Source organism: Oncorhynchus mykiss, chromosome 19 (assembly GCF_013265735.2).
Source record: "Oncorhynchus mykiss isolate Arlee chromosome 19, USDA_OmykA_1.1, whole genome shotgun sequence".
NCBI classification, from domain to species: Eukaryota; Metazoa; Chordata; class Actinopteri; order Salmoniformes; family Salmonidae; genus Oncorhynchus; species Oncorhynchus mykiss.
Window position 1 is genome coordinate 2,164,876 of NC_048583.1, and position 24,553 is coordinate 2,189,428.

General features: G+C 46.5%; 1 pseudogene; it reads right to left on the reverse strand.

Moving 5' to 3' along the window:
- The window catches only part of LOC118941399, a 117,537-nt pseudogene that overhangs the window by 52,216 nt on the left and 40,768 nt on the right, over window positions 1-24,553 (reverse strand).

Sequence of the window (24,553 nt, forward strand, 5' to 3'; positions counted from 1 at the left end):
CTACACATGTACTGGAGTACACAGACACACATCCAACACTACACATGTACTGGAGTACACAGACACACATCCTACACTACACATGTACTGGAGTGGACACACATCCTACACTACACATGTACTGGAGTGGACACACATCCTACACTACACATGTACTGGAGTGGACACACATCCTACACTACACATGTACTGGAGTGGACACACATCCTACACTACACATGTACTGGAGTACACAGACACACATCCTACACTACAAATGTACTGGAGTACACAGACACACATCCTACACTACACATGTACTGGAGTACACAGACACACATCCAACACTACACATGTACTGGAGTACACAGACACACATCCTACACTACACATGTACTGGAGTGGACACACATCCTACACTACACATGTACTGGAGTGGACACACATCCTACACTACACATGTACTGGAGTACACAGACACACATCCTACACTACACATGTACTGGAGTGGACACACATCATACACTACACATGTACTGGAGTGGACACACATCCTACACATGTACTGGAGTGGACACACATCCTACACTACACATGTACTGGAGTACACAGACACACATCCTACACTACACATGTACTGGAGTACACAGACACACATCCTACACTACACATGTACTGGAGTACACAGACACACATCCTACACTACACATGTACTTGAGTACGCAGACACACATCCTACACTACACATGCACTGGAGTGGACACACATCCTACACTACACATGTACTGGAGTACACAGACACACATCCTACACTACACATGTACTGGAGTACACAGACACACATCCTACACTACACATGTACTGGAGTACACAGACACACATCCTACACTACACATGTACTTGAGTACGCAGAAACACATCCTACACTACACATGTACTGCCACCAGAGTTCTGAACACACACACACACACACACACACACACACACACACACACACACACTTAAGAATTTGCTATGAGGGTTTCAGCATGACAGTTAATCCAAGAGGGGAATCACACAGACTGATCTCAGTTAATTCATACTGTATGTTGTAGTCTGTCCAAGAGGGGAATCACACAGACTGATCTCAGTTAATTCATACTGTATGTTGTAGTCTGTCCAAGAGGGGAATCACACAGACTGATCTCAGTTAATTCATACTGTATGTTGTAGTCTGTCCAAGAGGGGAATCACACAGACTGATCTCAGTTAATTCATACTGTATGTTGTAGTCTGTCTAATAATTAAATCACACAAGACTGACAGCCTGTAATTTTATTAAAAGCATTCAGTTGATTACATGGCAGTTTAGAGAGCAACATCAAAACAATGATCAATCATCTGTATCATAATGATGTTATTGATTATAAATGTTATCTCTATACTACTAACAACATAACATTAATCTACATCATAATCAATATCATAACATTTATAATCAATAACATCATTATCTCTATACCACTAACAACATAACACTAATCTACATCATAATCAATATCATAACATTTATAATCAATGACATCATTATCTCTATACTACTAACAACATAACACTAATCTACATCATAATCAATATCATAACGTTTATAATCAATAACATCATGAGAGGTAAACAACAACAACAAACACCTTTATTAAAAAATGTTTAAAAATACAAAGAATGAACAGATGATTATAATAATACCTGGACTAATAATGGAGACACTTCAAGATAAAGAATCTAAGAGACACTAAATAAGACAAAGAATCTAAGAGACACTAAATAAGATAAAGAATCTAAGAGACACTAAATAAGAAAAAGAATCTAAGAGACACTAAATAAGACAAAGAATCTAAGAGACACTAAATAAGATAAATAATCTAAGAGACACTAAATAAGATAAAGAATCTAAGAGACACTAAATAAGATAAAGAATCTAAGAAACACTAAATAAGATAAAGAATCTAAGAGACACTAAATAAGATGGAGAATCTAAGAGACACTAAATAAGATAAAGAATCTAAGAGACACTAAATAAGAAAAAGAATCTAAGAGACACTAAATAAGACAAAGAATCTAAGAGACACTAAATAAGATAAATAATCTAAGAGACACTAAATAAGATAAAGAATCTAAGAGACACTAAATAAGATAAAGAATCTAAGAAACACTAAATAAGATAAAGAATCTAAGAGACACTAAATAAGATGGAGAATCTAAGAGACACTAAATAAGATAAAGAATCTAAGAGACACTAAATAAGATAAAGAATCTAAGAGACACTAAATAAGATAAAGAATCTAAGAGACACTAAATAAGATAAAGAATCTAAGAGACACTAAATAAGATAAAGAATCTAAGAGACACTAAATAAGACAAAGAATCTAAGAGACACTAAATAAGATAAAGAATCTAAGAGACACTATATAAGATAAAGAATCTAAGAGACACTAAATAAGATAAAGAATCTAAGAGACACTAAATAAGATAACGAATCTAAGAGACACTAAATAAGACAAAGAATCTAAGAGACACTAAATAAGATAAAGAATCTAAGAGACACTAAATAAGATAAAGAATCTAAGAGACACTAAATAAGATAAAGAATCTAAGAGACACTAAATAAGAAAGAATCTAAGAGACACTAAATAAGATAAAGAATCTAAGAGACACTAAATAAGATAAAGAATCTAAGAGACACTAAATAAGATAAAGAATCTAAGAGACACTAAATAAGACAAAGAATCTAAGAGACACTAAATAAGATAAAGAATCTAAGAGACACTAAATAAGATAAAGAATCTAAGAGACACTAAATAAGATAAAGAATCTAAGAGACACTAAATAAGATAAAGATTCTAAGAGACACTAAATAAGATAAAGATTCTAAGAGACAGTAAATAAGATAAAGAATCTAAGAGACACTAAATAAGATAAAGAATCTAAGAGACACTAAATAAGACAAAGAATCTAAGAGACACTAAATAAGATAAATAATCTAAGAGACACTAAATAAGATAAAGAATCTAAGAGACACTAAATAAGATAAAGAATCTAAGAAACACTAAATAAGATAAAGAATCTAAGAGACACTAAATAAGATGGAGAATCTAAGAGACACTAAATAAGATAAAGAATCTAAGAGACACTAAATAAGAAAAAGAATCTAAGAGACACTAAATAAGATAACGAATCTAAGAGACACTAAATAAATAACACTAAATGACACTAAATAAGATAAGAGCAATACATTCTGGAAAATGAAACAGACGTAATTGAGCTACTCTCTTAAAATAATTACAAACCGATTGTTACCAAAATCCCATGTTACCGAATTCCCATGTTACCCAAAACCCCATGTTCCCCAAAACCCCATGTTACCCCAAAACCCTATGTTACCCAGAACCCCATGTTACCCAAAACCCCATGTTACCCAAAACCCCATGTTACCCAAAACCCATTTTACCCAGAACCCCATGTTACCCAAAACCCCATGTTACTAAAACCCCATGTTACCCACAACCCCATGTTACTCTGGTGGTAAAAACCAAACTAAATTAATAATGGTGGTTGCAGTCACTCCTTTTAGATTTCTTCCAAGGTTCTAGAAAGATAAACTAATTCTGAACTTGTTATTAAAATTAGAACCACTTCAGGTTTGTCACCACATTTTAAACATCAGTCCACTGTTGACCATCGATTTAAAACACAAAACTGACCTAAGATCAGCATGTAGGGTCAGATTCATTCTCCTCCTACTCCGTCCCCTGGGCTGCTCTCTCCTCTCCCGGTACAGCTTCAGCTCTGGAGCTCAGAGAGACCATCTCCATGGCATTGACATAAAGATCCATGCTGCTCACCCTGTTCACTCTCTTCTCCCTCCTGGTGGGCTAGGGAGACAGCACCAACAGTCAGACATTTACTCTCTAGTATCTCCATTCTCTCTCCCTCCCTCTCCCCCTCACCCTCTCCCTCTAGTTTAAATGACTTGTAACGTCTGAGTAAATGTCTTTACCTTGTAGTACAGGTAGGAGGTGGTGATTGTTGTCAGTAGGATCAGCAGCACTACAACGTGTCTGATGATGAAGGCTGGCAGAGGAGAGGCTGCAAACAGAAACACCTTTGATGAGGGGACTGATCATCATCACATAGATCTGTGGGAAATCTGTCAATGACAAAGTTATAAGTCTGGTTCATGTTCAGTTACCTGTGATGGTGAGGGAGAGGAGCTCACTCTCAGAGGAGAAGTTATGAGAGAAGACATAATTGTCATAAACACAGCTGTAGTTCCCTTGGTGGGAGTCATCTGCAGCAGGGAAGAGGAAGGCAGCAGAGTGATTGACAGCTGGCTGGGTTCTGTTGGAGCCGGTGAACGTGAGGAGGAAGGAGCCTCCTGGGTACTGTGGCTGAGTGGAGCAGGTGATGGTGAAGTTGTAGCCCCTGAACATCTCGGGCCCCTGGTGGCCCCTGAAGACCCCTCCCATTGAGTCAGTCAGGAAGATATCAGGCTGGACCAGGAGATCTGTAACAATAAAAGAGAACAAGAAAAACCTCTTCAACTAGTTTCCTATAGATATGACAATAACATCAGCATGTAACAGTGCTAGCCACCCTCCCTCACAGGGCAACATGAGTAGTGGGCCTACAGTCACTGAGACAACATATGTTGATATCAGGCTGAAGCAGGACATCTGGAACAAGAGGAGAGAAAAAGAAAACGTAGCTCCTCAACTACTTTCCTCATTTAGATGTGACAATAACATGACATGTGACAGTGGTAGTGAGTAGAGACGTTCACTGAGATAACACTCACATACAAATGCATTCTGGGATATTTAAGGTGTATTTGATTCCTACTTGACTGAGTGATCTATTTAGTAAAGCAGACTGACAAGCTAAACAGTCATCATGAGAGGTGCAGAGGAAGTTGTATGAATGAAGGAAATCAGTTGAATATAATTATAATATGTTGTTATTACCTGAGCAGATCACTGTGAGTCCAGGAAGGAGATGATGACTTCTTATACATCCCCTCAGTGCAGATTCATCCCCATCACAGAAAATTCCAAACTCTCTAGTGGTGTTTCCAGGTAGTACTGAAACAGTGGAGCCACAACCCATCTGTCTACACACTACTGCAGCTACATCCTCCTGTTTCCAGTCAGCAGTTCCCACAGTCCTCCACTCTCCCTGGTCGTACCGCTCCACTCCACCAGCACAGCGACTGCCTCCTCCCACCAGCCTCACATCATCAAGCTCTGAGAAAAGAAAAGAGAGAGACAGTAATCTTACTATTTTCTCACTAAAACACACCGATATTGTCTCTCATATTCTTCACTCCAGGTGAGAAACAATGTTGACTGAGTGACAAACTGTTTCTTACCTGAGCAGGTGAGTCCAACAGCATTACCAGGTGGGCAGGTGTTGTGTTTTCTATCTGAGGTGTCACAGTCCAGGAGAAGGGACTCATTACCTTTACACTGGAACTCTTTATCCCAGGTCTGACCCCTACCTCCTCCATAGAGCCCCCCCTGTAGAGCTGCAGGAGCCCCACAGCCAAACTCCACACAGACTACCTCTGCATCCTGCCGGTCAAAGTCAGCTTCACACACTGAGGCCCAGGACTGATTGGACTTCACCTCCACTCTCCCAGAGCAGAGACCAGCTCCACCCACAAGCCGCACAGACTCTGGAGAAAAAGAGTTGGTTGAACATTCAATCAGTTTTGTTGATGACACTGTCAAGGACTAAACACAAATATGTTGGATAAAAGATTGTAGTTTGCTATGTTTGATACTGTTAGAGATATAAATGGGTTCTTAGTCACTCAGGATCGGGTTGGGAATAATGCAGGCAGGAGACAGGAATAAGTTAACTTCACTTTATAGAAAATAAACAGTTGGACATCCATCAGGCAGCTTCACTTCAGTACCATCTGATCTACAAGGTCTGATGCTGTATGTCAGGGTCAGGATGGGCCAAGAGTAGAAAAGGTTACTGGTTATGATGACATCACTGGTGAGAACTCAGTGATAAAAATATATTTGATCTTTCCTATCTCTTCCTCTCCTCCTCCCTCATTCTCTCTTTGTGACAGTGGTAGTGAGTAGAGACGTTCACTGAGGTAACACTCAAATACAAAGCATTCTGGGATATTTAAGTTGTATTTGATTCCTACTTGACTGAGTGATCTACTTAGTAAAGCAGACTGACAAGCTAAACAGTCATCATGAGAGGTGCAGAGGAAGTTGTATGAATGAAGGAAATCAGTTGAATATAATGATAATATGTTGATATTTCCTGAGCAGATCACTGTGAGTCCAGGAAGGAGATATAATACATGGACAAAAGTATGTGGAACTCAGCAGTGAGTTTTACAACAGAGGATTATTTTTAGGCTCTACGTGGTTCAACACTCGACTGTCTGTTCTGTGAGCTTGTGTTGTCTACCACTTCACGGCTGAGCCGTTGTTGCTCCTAGATGTTCCACGTTGAAAGTCCCTGACATCTTCAGTAAGGACATTTTACTGCTGATATTTGTCTATGGAGATTGCATGGACATGTGCTCAATTTGATACACCTGTCAGGTGTGGCTGAAATAGCCGAACCCACTAGTGTCCACATACTATTGGCCATATAGTGTATCTTGTTATTACCTGAGCAGATCACTGTGAGTCCAGGAAGGAGATCATAACTTCTCAAACACTCCCTCAGTGAAGACTCAGACCCAGAACAGGAAACTCTAATCCCTCTAGTGGTGTTTCCAGGTAGTGCTGAAACAGTGGAGCCACAACCCATCTGTCTACACACTACTACAGCTACAGCCTCCTGGTCCCCGTCAGCTCCCACAGTCCTCCACTCTCCCTGGTCGTACCACTCCACTCCACCAGCACAGCGACTGTCTCCTCCCACCAGCCTCACATCATCAGGCTCTGAGAAAAGAAGAGAGAGAGACAGTAATCTTACTATTTTCTCACTAAAACACACCTATATTGTCTCTCATATTCTTCACTCCAGGTGAGAAACAATGTTGATTGAGTGACAAACTGTTTCTTACCTGAGCAGGTGAGTCCAACAGCATTACCAGGTAGGCAGGTGTTGTGTTCTCTGTCTGAGGTGTCACAGTCCAGGAGAAGGGACTCATTACCTTTACACTGGAACTCTTTATCCCAGGTCTGACCCCTACCTCCTCCATAGAGCCCCCCCTGTAGAGCTGCAGGAGCCCCACAGCCAACATCCCTACAGACTACCTCTGCATCCTGCCGGTCAAAGTCAGCTTCACACACTGAGGCCCAGGACTGATTGGACTTCACCTCCACTCTCCCAGAGCAGAGACCAGCTCTATCCACAAGCCGCACAGACTCTGGAGAAAAAGAGTTGGTTGAACATTCAATCAGTTTTGTTGATGACACTGTCAAGGACTCAACACAAATATGTTGGATAAAAGATTGTAGTTTGCTATGTTTGATACTGTAAGAGGTAGAAATGGGTTCTTAGTCACTCAGGATCGGGTTGGGAATAATGCAGGCAGGAGACAGGAATAAGTTCACTTCACTTTATAGAAAATAAACAGCTGGACATCCATCAGGCAGCTTCACTTCAGTACCATCTGAACTACAATGATCTGCCCATGAACATCTCCCATAAACCAATATGACAAACACAAATATAATGTTTAAATACATCTGACATCTCTCCCTCTATTTAAATGAAATAAAAACACATAAAACATGATACATGGTAATATTGTATAATGTATAAATAAATCTCTCAATATGACCAGTCTCTTACCTGAACAGGTCACATGATGATAATATCCACCATCACAGACACCAGGTCCTCCTATGATGTTACACCTTCTAGAAGACTTATTTCTCCTACAACTCCACATCGTGACTCCTCTTCTTCCATCTTCAATCAGAGGTCCTCTAGATTCAGCTACAGGATTCCCACAGTCCATCTCTCTACACACATCCGTAGTCGCTCTCATCATGTCCCACAACCTAAAACATACACCCAACCACTCTCCTCTGTAGAGGACTTCCACTGTCCCAGAACAGGAAGTGGTCCCATTCACCAGTCTGACTGGGAGTTTAGCTGTAAACAGCAGAGAGGAAAACACAGTGGTGAGGACAGATGATGACAGTGATTCTGTTATTCTAACAGCAGTAATGCTTTGTGGTTGACAAGTATTAGTAGTTCCATAAAACACTACTTGTTATTGGGTTTTAGAATGGTTTGTATGGACACATGAATTTCTCCATGTGGGATAATAAAGTTGACTAATATTGAACTGCTATAATCACTGTAGTCTTATACTCTACCTACCTAGTGGACTGACGCTTTGAACCTGGAGATCTGAGGAGAAAGAGAGAGACAGAGGAGAAAGAGAGAGAAAGAGAGAGACAGAGAGATGGAGAGAAACAAAGGAGAAAGGGAGGAGTCAGAGGAAGAGAGAGACAGAGGTTAAATGAACATTAACATGACCTTTCATGATGTGATGGGGAAGACAGGCTTATCGTTGGTATGGTGCAACAACACCCATGTGTACATACACTATATATATAAAAGTATGTGGACACCCCTTCAAATTAGTGGATACTATTTCAGCCACACCCCTTCCTGACAGATGTATAAAATCAAGCACTCAGCCATGCAATCTCCATAGACAAACATTGTCATTAGAATGGCCTTAATGAACTTCCCCTCTCTTCTCCTCTCCTCCCCTCTCCTCCCACCTCTACTCTTCTCCCCCTCTCCTCCACTCTTCTCCCCCTCTCTTCTCCCCCTCTCTTCCTCTTCCCCTGCCCCCCCTGTCCTCTTCTCCCCCGTTCCTCTTCTCTCCCTTTCCTCTTCTCCCCTTCTCCTCTCCTCTTCTCCCTCTCTGTTCTCCTCTTCTCCCCCTCTCTTCTCCTCTTCTCCCCCTTCTCCCTTTCTCCTCTCCTCTTCTTCCCCTCCCATCCCTTCCCCTCCCCTCTCTCTTCTCCTCTTCTCCCCTCTCTTCTCCTCTTCTCCCCATCTCTTCTCCCCTTCTCCTCTTCTCTTCTCCCTCTCTCGTCTTCTCCACTCCCCCTTCTCCTCTTCTCTTCTCCCTCTCTCGTCTTCTCCCCTCCCCTCTTCTCCAGCCTCTTCTCCCAATCTCCTCTTCTCCCCCTCTCTTCTCCTCCCCTCCCCTCTTCTCCCCTCTCCTCTTCTCCCCCTCTACTCTTCTCCCCCTCCCCCTTCTCCCCCCTCTCTTCTCCTCCCCTCTCCTCTTCTCCCCCTTTCTTCTCCTCCCCTCTCCTCTTCTCCGGCTCTCCTCTTCTTCCCCTCCCTCCCCCTTTCCTCTTCTCCTCTCTTCATCTCCCAGTCTCTTTTCTCCCCCTCTATTCTCCTCTTCGCCCCCTTTTCTCCCCCTCTACTCTTCTCTCCCTCTATTCTCCCTCTCTCCTTCAATTCACCCGCTCTCTTTTTCTCCCCCTCTCCTCTTCTGACCCTCTATTCTCCTCTACTCATTTACCAGTCTCTCTTCTCCTACCCCTCCCCTATTCTCCCCCTCTCCTCTCCTTTTCTCCCAGTCTCTCTTCTCCTCTTCTCCCCCTCTCTTCTTCCCCTCCCTCTTCTCCTCTTCTCCCCCTGCCCTCTTCTCCCCCCTCTATTCTTCCCCCTCTACTCTTCTCCCCCGCTCTTCTTCTTCCCCTTTCCTCTTCTCTCCCTTTCATCTTCTCCCCTTCTCCTCTCCTCTTCTCCCTCTCTGTTCTCCTCTTCTCCCCCCTGTCCTCTTGTCCCCCTCTCTTCTCCCCCTTCTCCCCCCTCTACTCTTCCCCCCTCTACTCTTCTCCCCCTCTCTTCTTCTTCCCCTGCCCTCCCCTGTCCTCTTCTCCCCCTTTCCTCTTCTCCCCTTCTCCTCTCCTCTTCTCCCAATCTCTCTTCTCCCCCTCTCTTCTCCTCTTCTCCCCCTTCTCCTCTCCCTCCCTCCCCTTCCCTCTCTCCTCTTCTCTCCCTTCTCCCCCTCTCTTCTTCCCCTCCCCTCCCCTCTTTCCTCTTCTCCCCCTCTCTTGTCCTCTTCTCCCCATCTCTTCTCCTCTTCTCCCCCTCTCTTCTTCCCCTCCCTCTTCTCCTCTTCTCCCCCTGCCCTCTTCTCCCCCCTCTATTCTTCCCCCTCTACTCTTCTCCCCCGCCCTTCTTCTTCCCCTTTCCTCTTCTCTCCCTTTCATCTTCTCTCCCTTTCATCTTCTCCCCTTCTCCTCTCCTCTTCTCCCTCTCTGTACTCCTCTTCTCCCCCCTGTCCTCTTGTCCCCCTCTCTTCTCCCCCTTCTCCCCCCTCTACTCTTCCCCCCTCTACTCTTCTCCCCCTCTCTTCTTCTTCCCCTGCCCTCCCCCTGTCCTCTTCTCCCCCTTTCCTCTTCTCCCCTTCTCCTCTCCTCTTCTCCCAATCTCTCTTCTCCCCCTCTCTTCTCCTCTTCTCCCCCTTCTCCTCTCCCTCCCTCCCCTTCCCTCTCTTCTCTTCTCTCCCTTCTCCCCCTCTCTTCTTCCCCTCCCCTCCCCTCTTTCCTCTTCTCCCCCTCTCTTGTCCTCTTCTCCCCATCTCTTCTCCTCTTCTCCCCCTCTCTTGTCCTCTTCTCCCCTGTCTTCTCCTCTTCTCCCCCTCTCTTGTCCTCTTCTCCCCATCTCTTCTCCTCTTCTCCCCCTCTCTTGTCCTCTTCTCCCCCTCTCTTGTCCTCTTCTCCCCATCTCTTCTCCTCTTCTCCCCCTCTCTTGTCCTCTTCTCCCCCTCTCTTGTCCTCTTCTCCTATTCTGCCTATCATCTACTCTTCTGCCCCTATCTTCCCCCTCATCTCCCCCTCTCCTCTTCTCCCCCCTCTGCCCTTCTCCCCCTCTCTGCTCCTCTTCTCCCCCTCTCCTTCTCTTCCCGCACTCTCATCATCTCCCCCCTCTCCTTCTCCTCTTCTCCTCTTCTCCCCCTCACTTCTCCTCTCCTCCCCTTCTCCTCTCCTCTACTCCCCCTCTCTACTCCTCTCCTCTCCTCTCCTCTCCATTTCATTCTGTACTCCAACATCTGTCTGGTATTCAAGATAACACACAACACAGCAGCACCACGTTTGGTTTTCATCAACCTCAGACTTAAATATCAGTGTTCCAAGAACCTCCACCAGGGGAACTGTAGACTCCTCAAACGGTCCACCACCTTCTCCCAAACTGCCTTCTCATACAAACCAATAAAGACATGGAATGGTCTCACCTCAACTTGGATCTAGTCCAATCAGACGTGTTTCACCTCAACATGGATCTAGTCCAATCAGACGTGTCTCACCTCAATATGGATCTAGTCCAATCAGACGTGTCTCACCTCAACATGGATCTAGTCCAATCAGACGTTCCTCACCTCAACATGGATCTAGTCCAATCAGACGTGTCTCACCTCAACATGGATCTAGTCAAATCAGACGTGTCTCACCTCAACATGGATCTAGTCCAATCAGACGTGTCTCACCTCAACATGGATCTAGTCCAATCAGACGTGTCTCACCTCAACATGGATCTAGTCCAATCAGACGTGTCTCATCTCAACATGGATCTAGTCCAATCAGACGTGTCTCATCTCAACATGGATCTAGTCCAATCAGACGTGTCTCACCTCAACATGGATCTAGTCCAATCAGACGTGCCTCACCTCAACATGGATCTAGTCCAATCAGACGTGTCTCATCTCAACATGGATCTAGTCCAATCAGACGTGTCTCACCTCAACATGGATCTAGTCCAATCAGACGTGTCTCACCGCAACATGGATCTAGTTCAATCAGATGTGTTCACACTGATATTGCCTGCTGCTACCTGCTGCCTCTCACATCCAGTGCGATAGAGTCAATGCACAGGGCTTCTTCACAAAATTGGATCTCAGGAGCGCTTACAACCTGGTGCGTATCCGGGGGGGGACGAGTGGAAGACGTCATTTAGTACCACCTCAGGGCACTATGAGTACCTTGTCATGCTGTACGGGTTGATGTCTTCCAGGCCTTTGTAGATGAGATTTTCCGGGACCTGCAGGGGCAGGGTGTAGTGGTGTATATATCGACCACATTCTGATATACTCCGCTACACGCGCCAAGTGTGTGTCCCTGGTGCGCAAGGTACTTGGTCGACTGTTGGAGCATGACCTGTACGCCAAGGCTGAGAAATGTCTGTTCTTCTAACAGTCCGTCTCCTTCTAGGGTACCGCATTTCCACTTCAGGGGTGGAGATGGAGAGTGACTGCATTTCCACTTCAGGGGTGGAGATGGAGAGTGACTGCATTTACACTTCAGGGGCGGAGATGGAGAGTGACTGCATTTCAGCTGTGCGTAATTGGCCGACTGCCACCACGGTAAAGGAGGTGCAGCGGTTTCTATGGTTTGCCAACTACTATCGGAGGTTTATCCGGGGCTTTGGTCAGGTAGCCAACTACTACCGGAGGTTTATCCAGGGCTTTGGTCAGGTAGCCAACTACTACCAGAGGTTTATCCGGGGCTTTGGTCAGGTAGCCAACTACTACCGGAGGTTTATCCGGGGCTTTGGTCAGGTAGCGACTCCCATTACCTCACTGCTGAAGGGGGGACCGGTGCGACTGCAGTGGACGGCTGAGGCGGACAGGACTTTTGGTCACCAGAGGGCTCTGTTTACCTCGGCTCCCCTGCTAGCTCATCCGGATCTGGGTGAGGAGCCGTGCTCTCTCAGCGCTCGGGTACGCCACTAAAGGTCCGCCCCTGTGCTTTCTTTTCGAAGAAGCTCAGCCCGGCGGTGCGAAACTATGATGTGGGGGACCGGGAGACTGAACCCTCGCCTGGCAAGGTTGAGACTGAACCCTCGCCAGGCAAGGTGGAGACTGAACTCTCGCCAGGCAAGGTGGAGACTGAACCCCCGCCAGGCAAGGTGGACACTGAACCCTCGCCAGGCAAGGTGGAGACTGAACCCTCGCCAGGCAAGGTGGAGACTGAACCCTCGCCAGGCAAGGTGGAGACTGAACCCTCGCCAGGCAAGGTGGAGACGGAACCCTCGCCAGGCAAGGTGGAGACTGAACCCTTGCCAGGCAAGGTGGAGACTGAACCCTCGCCAGGCAAGGTGGAGACTGAACCCTCGCCAGGCAAGGTGGAGACGGAACCCTCGCCAGGCAAGGTGGAGACGGAACCCTCGCCAGGCAAGGTGGAGACTGAACCCTTGCCAGGCAAGGTGGAGACTGAACCCTCGCCAGGCAAGGTGGAGACTGAACCCTCGCCAGGCAAGGTGGAGACTGAACCCTCGCCAGGCAAGGTGGAGACTGAAACCTCGCCAGGCAAGGTGGAGAATGAACCCTCGCCAGGCAAGGTGGAAAATGAACCCTCGCCAGGCAAGGTGGAGACTGAACCCTCGCCAGGCAAGGTGGAGACTGAACCCTCGCCAGGCAAGGTGGGCCATGTTGTTTTTTACCCTTTTTGTTTTCACTGTCCTACAGACCAGGTTCCCAGAACGCTAAGGCAGACGCACTGTCCTACAGACCAGGTTCCCAGAACGCTAAGGCAGACGCACTGTCCTACAGACCAGGTTCCCAGAACGCTAAGGCAGACGCACTGTCCTACAGACCAGGTTCCCAGAACGCTAAGGCAGACGCACTGTCCTACAGACCAGGTTCCCAGAACGCTAAGGCAGACACACTGTCCTACAGACCAGGTTCCCAGAATGCTAAGGCAGACACACTGTCCTACAGACCAGGTTCCCAGAACGCTAAGGCAGACACACTGTCCTACAGACCAGGTTCCCAGAATGCTAAGGCAGACACACTGTCCCGGATGTATGACACAGAGGAGCGGTCCATAGATCACACTGCCAAACTTCCCGCCTCTTGCCTGGTGGCACCGGTAGTGTGGGAGCTGGACGCAGACATCGAGCGGCGTTACGTATAGAGCCCACTCCCCTCCACCTGCCCAGAGGGACGTTACAGCCCTTAGATCACACTCCCCTCCACCTGCCCAGAGGGACGTTACAGCCCTTACCCATTCCACAATGACCTTGGTCGCACCTTTCTGTGGACTTCCTCAAGGATCTTCCTCCCTCACGATCCTGGTTGTTGTGGATCTGTTCTCTAAGTCCTGCGGTCTCCTTCCTTTGCCCGATCTCCCTACGGCCCTACAGACTGAGGAGGCCATGTTTACACATGTCTTATAGGCACTATGGGGTGCCAGAGGATATAGTGTCTGATCGAGGTCCCCAGTTCACGTCAAGGGTCTGTAGGGCGTTCATGGAACGTCTGGGGTCTCGGTCAGCCTTACCTCTGGTTTTCACCTCCGCCATCGGGTTTTCACCGATCTGGCACTCGACCCGAAACCTGCCCCTCCGCCTGCCCTGCCGGAAGCTGGGCCCGCGGATTGTGGGGCCATTTTTGAATGGCCCGCGGATTGTGGGGCCATTCAAAGTCCTGAGGAGACTGAACGAGGTTTGCTACAGGTTACAGCTTCCCCCCGATTACCGTATTAACCCCTCGTTCCATGTGTCTCTCCTCAGGCCGGTGGTGGCTGGTCCACTACAGGAGTCTGATGTGCAGGTGGTTCCTCCACCCCCTCTGGACATCAAGGGGGGCCCGGCGTTTGCTGTTTGAGCCATAATGGACTCGAGGCGTTGGGCGAAAGGCCTTCAGAACCTCGTGGAGTGGGAGGGGTACGGTCCGGAAGAGAGATGCTGGGTGTCGGTGGAGGACGTTTTGGACCCTTTGTTGCTGCGGGAGTTCCACCGTCTCCATCCAGATCGCCCTGCGCATCAAGGGGGGGGGGGGGGGGTACTGTTACAACTTCCACAGAAGTCGGTCCCGCTCCTTGTTCGGGCAGCGTTCGGAGGTCGACGTCACCGGCCTTCTGCCATCGCCACCGGCCTTCTAGCCATCGCCACCGGCCTTCTAGCCATCGCTGATCCACTTTTCATTTTCCATTTGTTTTGTCTTTGTTTTGCACGCCTGGTTCCAATTCCAAATGACATGTTCATTATTGAACCCTCTGTTTTCCCCATGGTTTTTGTGTGGGATTGTTTTATGTATGTTTGGTCTGTTACTGTGGGCTCGGTATTTACAACATGTTATTGGAATATTTGAGTAAAGACCACCTGCACAAGGTACCTGCATCAGTATAGTTGTCTAGCTGTGTAAAAGGTACCTGCATCAGTATAGTTACCTAGCTGTGTAAAAGGTACCTGCATCAGTATAGTTGCCTAGCTGTGTAAAAGGTACCTGCATCAGTATAGTTACCTAGCTGTGTAAAAGGGACCTGCATCAGTATAGTTGTCTAGCTGTGTAAAAGGTACCTGCATCAGTATAGTTGTCTAGCTGTGTAAAAGGTACCTGCATCAGTATAGTTGCATAGCTGTGTCAAAGGTACCTGCATCAGTATAGTTGCCTAGCTGTGTAAAATGTACCTGCATCAGTATAGTTACCTAGCTGTGTAAAAGGTACCTGCATCAGTATAGTTGTCTAGCTGTGTAAAAGGTACCTGCATCAGTATAGTTACCTAGCTGTGTAAAAGGTACCTGCATCAGTATAGTTACCTAGCTGTGTAAAAGGTACCTGCATCAGTATAGTTGCCTAGCTGTGTAAAAGGTACCTGCATCAGTATAGTTGCCTAGCTGTGTCAAAGGTACTTGCATCAGTATAGTTGCCTAGCTGTGTAAAAGGTACCTGCGTCTGTATAGTTGCCTAGCTGTGTAAAAGGTACCTGCATCAGTATAGTTGCCTAGCTGTGTAAAAGGTACCTGTATCAGTATAGTTGCCTAGCTGTGTAAAAGGTACCTGCATCAGTATAGTTGCCTAGCTGTGTAAAAGGTACCTGCATCAGTATAGTTGCCTAGCTGCGCAAAATGTTATGCAGCTGTGATGCAGTCGGTGTGTTCGAAGTGTTAGGAAGTAGTTTGGGGCTTTAGAAATACAGATAAACCTAGGGTATGGCTAAATGGGATGTGTAGAAATACAGATAAACCTAGGGTATGGCTAAATGGGATGTGTAGAAATACAGATAAACCTAGGGTAAGGCTAATTGGGGTGTGTACAAATACAGATAAACCTAGGGTATGGCTAAATGGGGTGTGTAGAAATACAGATAAACCTAGGATATGGCTAAATGGGATGTGTAGAAATACAGATAAACCTAGGGTATGGCTAAATGGGATGTGTAGAAATACAGATAAACCTAGGGTATGGCTAAATGGGGTGTGTAGAAACACAGATAAACCTAGGGTATGGCTAAATGGGATGTGTAGAAATACAGATAAACCTAGAGTATGGCTAAATGGGGTGTGTAGAAATACAGATAAACCTAGGGTAAGGATAATTGGGGTGTGTACAAATACAGATAAACCTAGGGTATGGCTAAATGGGGTGTGTAGAAATACAGATAAACCTAGGGTATGGCTAAATGGGATGTGTAGAAATACAGATAAACCTACGGTATGGCTAAATGGGATGTGTAGAAATACAGATAAACCTAGGGTATGGCTAAATGGGGTGTGTAGAAATACAGATAAACCTAGGGTATGGCTAAGTGAGATGTGTAGAATCCCTCCACCAGTTGTAGCTAATTTACTATAAACTCGAAAGTAATATTTGGAGAACAGCAAAAACTAACAGAAATGCCCCCAGACATTCACTATTTAACTGTACTAGAATGCTTAAAAGGTCGCAAAATGTTTTATAGTGTGATATATATATATATATATATATGTAAACATTCATACACATAGCTCATATATTATACAGCGCCAAGCCAAACCGCCTGACTTCCTGCATCAGTATAGTTACCTAGAAATACAGATAAACCTAGGGTAAGGATAATTGGGGTGTGTACAAATACAGATAAACCTAGGGTATGGCTAAATGGGGTGTGTAGAAATACAGATAAACCTAGGGTATGGCTAAATGGGATGTGTAGAAATACAGATAAACCTAGGGTATGGCTAAATGGGATGTGTAGAAATACAGATAAACCTAGGGTATGGCTAAATGGGATGTGTAGAAATACAGATAAACCTAGGGTATGGCTAAATGGGGTGTGTAGAAATACAGATAAACCTAGGGTATGGCTAAATGAGATGTGTAGAATCCCTCCACCAGTTGTAGCTAATTTACTATAAACTCGAAAGTAATATCTGGAGAACAGCAAAAACTAACAGAAATGCCCCCAGACATTCACTATTTAACTGTACTAGAATGCTTAAAAGGTCGCAAAATGTTTTATAGTGTCATATATATATATATATATGTAAACATTCATACACATAGCTCATATATTATACAGCGCCAAGCCAAACCGCCTGACTCAAGTCATCTTACTTACCCCTGCTAAAACAGGAACCAGCTCACTCACCCAGCAATAAAACTACCCCCCTAAAACTACCCCCCCTCAGCTCTGTTGTCTTACCACCCCAGGAAACAAAGACATTCCATCGCAAGAACACATACACCCAGCCATAAGACTGACCCCCTCTGTTCTCTTCTTTCACGACCCCCTCTGCTCTCCTGTATCAGATTTCCTGACACACAAATATCTCCTTGTATAAACACACATCTCACCCCCCTCTACTGGTCGGGTGCTCAGAACAAGACTCTGCTGTGCACCAATGGGGCTCCTGCTCTGGCTAGAGCAGGTCCGCCTCCAACCCTTCGGGACCAGTCAGAAGACCAACACGACAAGACTCCACCTACATATTCCATGTATAAAATCTGCTGTGACCAATGTCTAGGTCCCTTTTTTCACCTGACTCACTTAATGAGTTATATGAACTAGGTCCGTGCACGTAAAACTGCAGGACAAGATATCTTTTGACTCATTAAAACTGCCTTTTGTTACAACTGAAATCCACTCTGTCCAGCGTCCGTGATTTGGTCTCAACTCTCCAGTATTTGAACATCAACAACACGCAGCATCTTGGTGCTCATTACATACTAAAAACAGCCCTACATAGATAAATAACTTGGCAATATTTAATGATGTTATGCCAACAATATTGATCTGTTCATCTTTTAATTCAGAAAGATGGACAAGCAACGGGGAGATGTGGAAATGCATTATTTATTTATTTTACCTTTATTTAACTAGGCAAGTCAGTTAAGAACAAATTCTTATTTTCAATGACAGCCTAGGAACAGTAGGTTAACTGCCTGTTCAGGTGCAGAACAACAGATTACTAGCCCAATTACTAGCCCAATGCTCTAACCACTAGGCTACCCTGCCATCCCTATACCAGAGGGAGGTAGACTACAGGTAGGGATGAGGATGCAGACAGAGCAACACTGATGGAGAAATGTGGAAATGCATTATACCAGAGGTAGGTAGACTACAGGTAGGGATTAGGATGCAGGCCCATAGAAATACTGTTATTTTGGGCTCCCTACAGAAGGGTTTATCAAACCCCTGATACAGTACTGGACTGCTAGGGGGGAAATTGTTTTCCAGAAAGTAAAAGATTCAATTTAAATGTTTGTATTTTTTTATTTTTTGGGGGTCACTGCAGCACCCTCATCACGCCTACTTCCCTTGGCCTGTCGCCTCCCCTCCTCTCTCGCTCCACTACTCTCTCCTCTGTCCCCTCCCCTCCTCTCTCGCTCCACTACTCTCCTCTGTCCCTCCCCTCCTCTCTCTCTCCACTACTCTCTCCTCTGTCCCCTCCCCTCCTCTCTCTCTCCACTACTCTCTCCTCTGTCCCCTCCCCTCCTCTCTCTCTCCACTACTCTCTCCTCTGTCCCCTCCCCTCCTCTCTCTCTCCACTACTCTCCTCTGTCCCTCCCCTCCTCTCTCTCTCCACTACTCTCTCCTCTGTCCCCTCCCCACCTCTCTCTCTCCACTACTCTCTCCTCTGTCCCCTCCCCTCCTCTCTCTCCACTACTCTCTCCTCTGTCCCCTCCCCTCCTCTCTCTCTCCACTACTCTCTCCTCTGTCCCCTCCCCTCCTCTCTCTCTCCACTACTCTCTCCTCTGTCCCCTCCCCTCCTCTCTCTCTCCACTACTATCTCCTCTGTCCCCTCCCCTCCTCTCTCTCCACTAATCTCTCCTCTGTCCCCTCCCCTCCTCTCTCTCTCCACTACTCTCTCCTCTGTCCCCTCCCCTCCTCTCTCTCTCCACTACTCTCTCCTCTGTCCCCTCCCCTCCTCTCTCTCCACTACTCTCTCCTCTGTCCCCTCCCCTCCTCTCTCTCTCCACTACTCTCTCCTCTGTCCCCTCCCCTCCTCTCTCTCTCCACTACTCTCTCCTCTGTCCCCTCCCCTCCTCTCTCTCCACTACTCTCTCCTCTGTCCCCTCCCCTCCTCTCTCTCTCCACTACTCTCTCCTCTGTCCCCTCCCCTCCTCTCTCTCTCCACTACTCTCTCCTCTGTCCCCTCCCCTCCTCTCTCTCTCCACTACTATCTCCTCTGTCCCCTCCCCTCCTCTCTCTCCACTAATCTCTCCTCTGTCCCCTCCCCTCCTCTCTCTCTCCACTACTCTCTCCTCTGTCCCCTCCCCTCCTCTCTCTCTCCACTACTCTCTCCTCTGTCCCCTCCCCTCCTCTCTCTCTCCACTACTCTCTCCTCTGTCCCCTCCCCTCCTCTCTCTCTCCACTACTCTCTCCTCTGTCGGCCTCCCCCCTCTCTCTCTCCACTACTCTCTCCTCTGTCCCCTCCCCTCCTCTCTCTCCACTACTCTCTCCTCTGCCCTCCCCTCCTCTCTCTCTCCACTACTCTCTCCTCTGTCCCCTCCCCTCCTCTCTCTCTCCACTACTCTCTCATCTGTCCCCTCCCCTCCTCTCTCTCTCCACTACTCTCTCATCTGTCCCCTCCTCTCTCTCTCCACTACACCCTCCTTTCTCTCTCTCGTTCTCTCTCTCTTCCTGACATATAGCATCGGGCCTGTTGAGTTTGACTCAGGTCACATCTATGACGTGACAAACTTTTAAGCAGATAAGATCAGTTAAACCCACATAACAACAGCAAACACTGACATTAGAAAAACTCCACAGGAAACTGCTGGCAGAGCAGAAAAGTTACACATATAGTGTGTGCTATAATATCAACTCTAACTTTCTACTGCTTCAGTTCACCTCTTATAAGCGTTTACTGGACAACTTGAATAAGGTCTGGATGTCGTATATTGAAAACAGTACAACAAAATGAGTCTTGTATTGAAAAGATGCCCACTTCATGTTTTCAATAGCTGCTGGGTTGTTCAGTCCTGCCCTGGGGGTCTGCTGTGCTGTGGGTTGTCACTCTGGCCTTGACCTAACACACCTGTAACCAATAATGAATGTTTCACTCAGACCCTAAAGCTGAGTGGGATGTGTTGGGTTGGGGCTCTGCAGGGCAGTGGACACATAGGGACAGGACAAGGAGACCCAGCTATATTGTCTGGATGTTAAAGAGCTCTACAGTTCTACTAGGTCATATGAGATGAATTATATGGAGGATGTAATGTAGTGTATATTGTGTGGATGTTAAACAGCTCTACAGTTCTACTAGGTCATAAGAGATGAATTATATGGAGGATGTAATGTAGTGTATATTGTGTGGATGTTAAAGAGCTCTACAGTTCTACTAGGTCATATGAGATTAATTATATGGAGGATGTAATGTAGTGTATATTGTGTGGATGTTAAACAGCTCTACAGGACTACTAGGTCATATGAGATGAATTGTGATGTTTCTGTGTTAATATATGTGCAGGTGTTTCCAAACCTTTCCCTTGGGATGAAAACAAACAAAAGGTAGGAATGAAATTGTGTTGGAGAGAGTTGAGTTATGTACTAGACTGGTGGGGGTCAGGGAGAGAGTTGAGTTATGTACTAGACTGGTGGGGGTCAGGGAGAGAGTTGAGTTATGTACTAGACTGGTGGGGGTCAGGGAGAGAGTTGAGTTATGTACTAGACTGGTGGGGGTCAGGGAGAGAGTTGAGTTATGTACTAGACTGGTGGGGGTCAGGGAGAGAGTTGAGTTATGTACTAGACTGGTGGGGGTCAGGGAGAGAGCTGAGTTATGTACTAGACTGGTGGGGGTCAGGGAGAGAGTTGAGTTATGTACTAGACTGGTGGGGGTCAGGGAGAGAGTTGAGTTATGTACTAGACTGGTGGGGGTCAGGGAGAGAGTTGAGTTATGTACTAGACTGGTGGGGGTCAGGGAGAGAGTTGAGTTATGTACTAGACTGGTGGGGACTGTAGAGAGAGTTGAGTTATGTACTAGACTGGTGGGGGTCAGGGAGAGAGTTGAGTTATGTACTAGACTGGTGGGGGTCAGGGAGAGAGTTGAGTTATGTACCAGACTGGTGGGGGTCAGGGAGAGAGTTGAGTTATGTACTAGACTGGTGGGGGTCAGGGAGAGAGTTGAGTTATGTACTAGACTGGTGGGGACTGTAGAGAGTGTTGAGTCATGTACCAGACTGGTGGGGGTCAGGGAGAGAGTTGAGTTATGTACTAGACTGGTGGGGGTCAGGGAGAGAGTTGAGTTATGTACTAGACTGGTGGGGGTCAGGGAGAGAGTTGAGTTATGTACTAGACTGGTGGGGACTGTAGAGAGAGTTGAGTTATGTACTAGACTGGTGGGGGTCAGGGAGAGAGTTGAGTTATGTACTAGACTGGTGGGGGTCAGGGAGAGAGTTGAGTTATGTACCAGACTGGTGGGGGTCAGGGAGAGAGTTGAGTTATGTACTAGACTGGTGGGGGTCAGGGAGAGAGTTGAGTTATGTACTAGACTGGTGGGGACTGTAGAGAGTGTTGAGTCATGTACCAGACTGGTGGGGGTCAGGGAGAGAGTTGAGTTATGTACTAGACTGGTGGGGGTCAGGGAGAGAGTTGAGTTATGTACTAGACTGGTGGGGGTCAGGGAGAGAGTTGAGTTATGTACTAGACTGGTGGGGGTCAGGGAGAGAGTTGAGTTATGTACTAGACTGGTGGGGGTTGGGGAGAGAGTTGAGTTATGTACTAGACTGGTGGGGGTCAGGGAGAGAGTTGAGTTATGTACTATCTGCATAAACATTCTTAGAGTACAAAGAAAAAGGCCCAAATAATGCAGGACAGAATTAGACCAATATCCATCACTAATTAATATCCATCACTAATTAACATCCATCACTAATTAACATCCATCACTAATTAATATCCATCACTAATTAATATCCATCACTAATTAATATCCATCACGAATTAACATCCATCACTAATTAATATCCGTCACTAATTAATATCCATCACTAATTAATATCCATCACTAATTAATATCCATCACTAATTAACATCCATCACTAATTAATATCCATCACTAATTAATATCCATCACTAATTAATATCCATCACTAATTAATATCATCACTAATTAATATCCATCACTAATTAATATCATCACTAATTAATATCCATCACTAATTAATATCCATCACTAATTAATATCCATAACTAATTAATATCAATCACTAATTAATATCCATCACTAATTAATATCCATCACTAATTAATATCCATCACTAATTAATATCCATCACTAATTAACATCCATCACTAATTATAATCCATCACTAATTAATATCCATAACTAATTAATATCAATCACTAATTAATATCCATCACTAATTAATATCCATCACTAATTAATATCCATCACTAATTAATATCCATCACTAATTAACATCCATCACTAATTAATATCCATCACTAATTAATATCCAGAAACAAGTCTTCAATGTCTATAACCACATAAAACCAAGAGAGCAGCACTGAAATACCAAGAGATGAACATAGAGAAAAGTCCCTTCATCCAGCTGGTCCTGAAGCTTAGTTCACAAACCACTACTAACCCAACAAAGCCTCAGGAAAGAACTCAGACAGTCTGGCCCAAACAAATTATAACCAAACATACATAAACGATGGCAAACTATCTGACCACCGTGACTGAGAAAAAACGGAGAAAAAAATGGACAATTGACAGACTCAGTGAGCATAGCCTTGCTATTGAGAGAGGTAGGCAGAGAGAAGACAGGCTATGTGCCCACTGCCCACAAAATGAGTTGGATACTGAGCTGTTCTTCCTAACCTCCTGACAAATGTACAACGATATAAGAGACACATATTTCCCTCAGATTACAAAGACCCCAAAATAATTTGAAAACAAATATAATATTGTTATCTGTTAGGTGAAATACCACAGTGTGTAATCATGTCAGCAGAATGTGTGACTTGTTGTGATGAGAACAGGGTAACCAGTGGAGAACAAATCCCACAGTAAATAAAACCTAGGACTAGATTTATCACTTTAGTTCATATCCCTTGACATTTGTACTTCTACTTTTTGTACACACAGCTCACGCTCTCCTACACACACCAGCTGACTGAGAGGACTTTAGTGGAGACAGCTGGTTGAGAGGGCCCTAGTGGAGCCAGCTGGTTGAGAGGGCCCTAGTGGAGCCGGCTGGTTGAGGGGGCCCTAGTGGAGCCGGCTGGTTGAGAGGGCCCTAGTGGAGCCAGCTGACTGAGAGGGCCTTAGTGGAGCCGGCTGGTTGATAGGGCCCTACTGGAGCCAGCTAGCTGAGAGGGCCTTAGTGGAGCCGGCTGGTTGAGAGGGCCCTACTGGAGCCAGCTAGCTGAGAGGGCCTTAGTGGTGCCGGCTGGTTGAGAGTGCCGTAGTGGAGCCAGCTGGCTGTGAGGGCCCTAGTGGATCCGGCTGACTGAGAGGGCCCTAGTGGAGTCGGCTGGTTGAGAGGGCCTTAGTGGAGCCGGCTGGCTGAGACGGCCTTAGTGGAACCGGCTGGTTGAGAGGGCCTTAATGGAGCCGGCTGACTGAGAGGTCTTAGTGGAGCCGGGTGGTTGAGAGGGCGTTAGTGGAGCCGGCTGACTGAGAGGGCCTTAGTGGAGCCGGCTGACTGAGAGGGCCTTAGTGGAGCCGGCTGTCTCAGAGGGCCCTGGTGGAGCCAGGTGGTTGAGAGGGCCCTAGTGGAGCCAGGTGGTTGAGAGGGCCCTAGTGGAGCCAGGTGGTTGAGAGGGCCCTAGTGGAGCCAGCTGTCTCAGAGGGCCCTGGTGGAGCCAGGTGGTTGAGAGGGCCCTAGTGGACCCAGGTGTTTTGAGAGGGCCCTAGTGGAGCCAGGTGGTTGAGAGGGCCCTAGTGGAGCTAGGTGGTTGAGAGGGCCCTAGTGGAGCCAGCTGGCTGAGAGGGCCCTGGTGGAGCCAGGTGGTTGAGAGGGCCCTAGTGGACCCAGGTGTTTGAGAGGGCCCTAGTGGAGCCAGGTGGTTGAGAGGGCCCTAGTGGAGCCAGGTGGTTGAGAGGGCCCTAGTGGAGCCAGCTGGCTGAGAGGTCCTTAGTGGAGCCGGCTGACTGAAAGGGCCTTAGTGGAGCCAGCTGACTGAGAGGGCTAGTGGAGCCGGCTGACTGAGAGGGCCCTAGTGGAGCCAGCTGGTTGAGAGGGCCCGATAGGAGCCAGCTGGTTGAGAGGGCCCTAGTGGAGCCGGCTGGCTGAGAGGGCCCTAGTGGAGCCGGCTGGCTGAGAGGGCCCTAGTGGAGTCATCTAGCTCAGAAGGTCTTAGTGTTGCCCTTGATTGACACTTTCTCTCTCCTCCACAAATATCCCCTCCCCTTC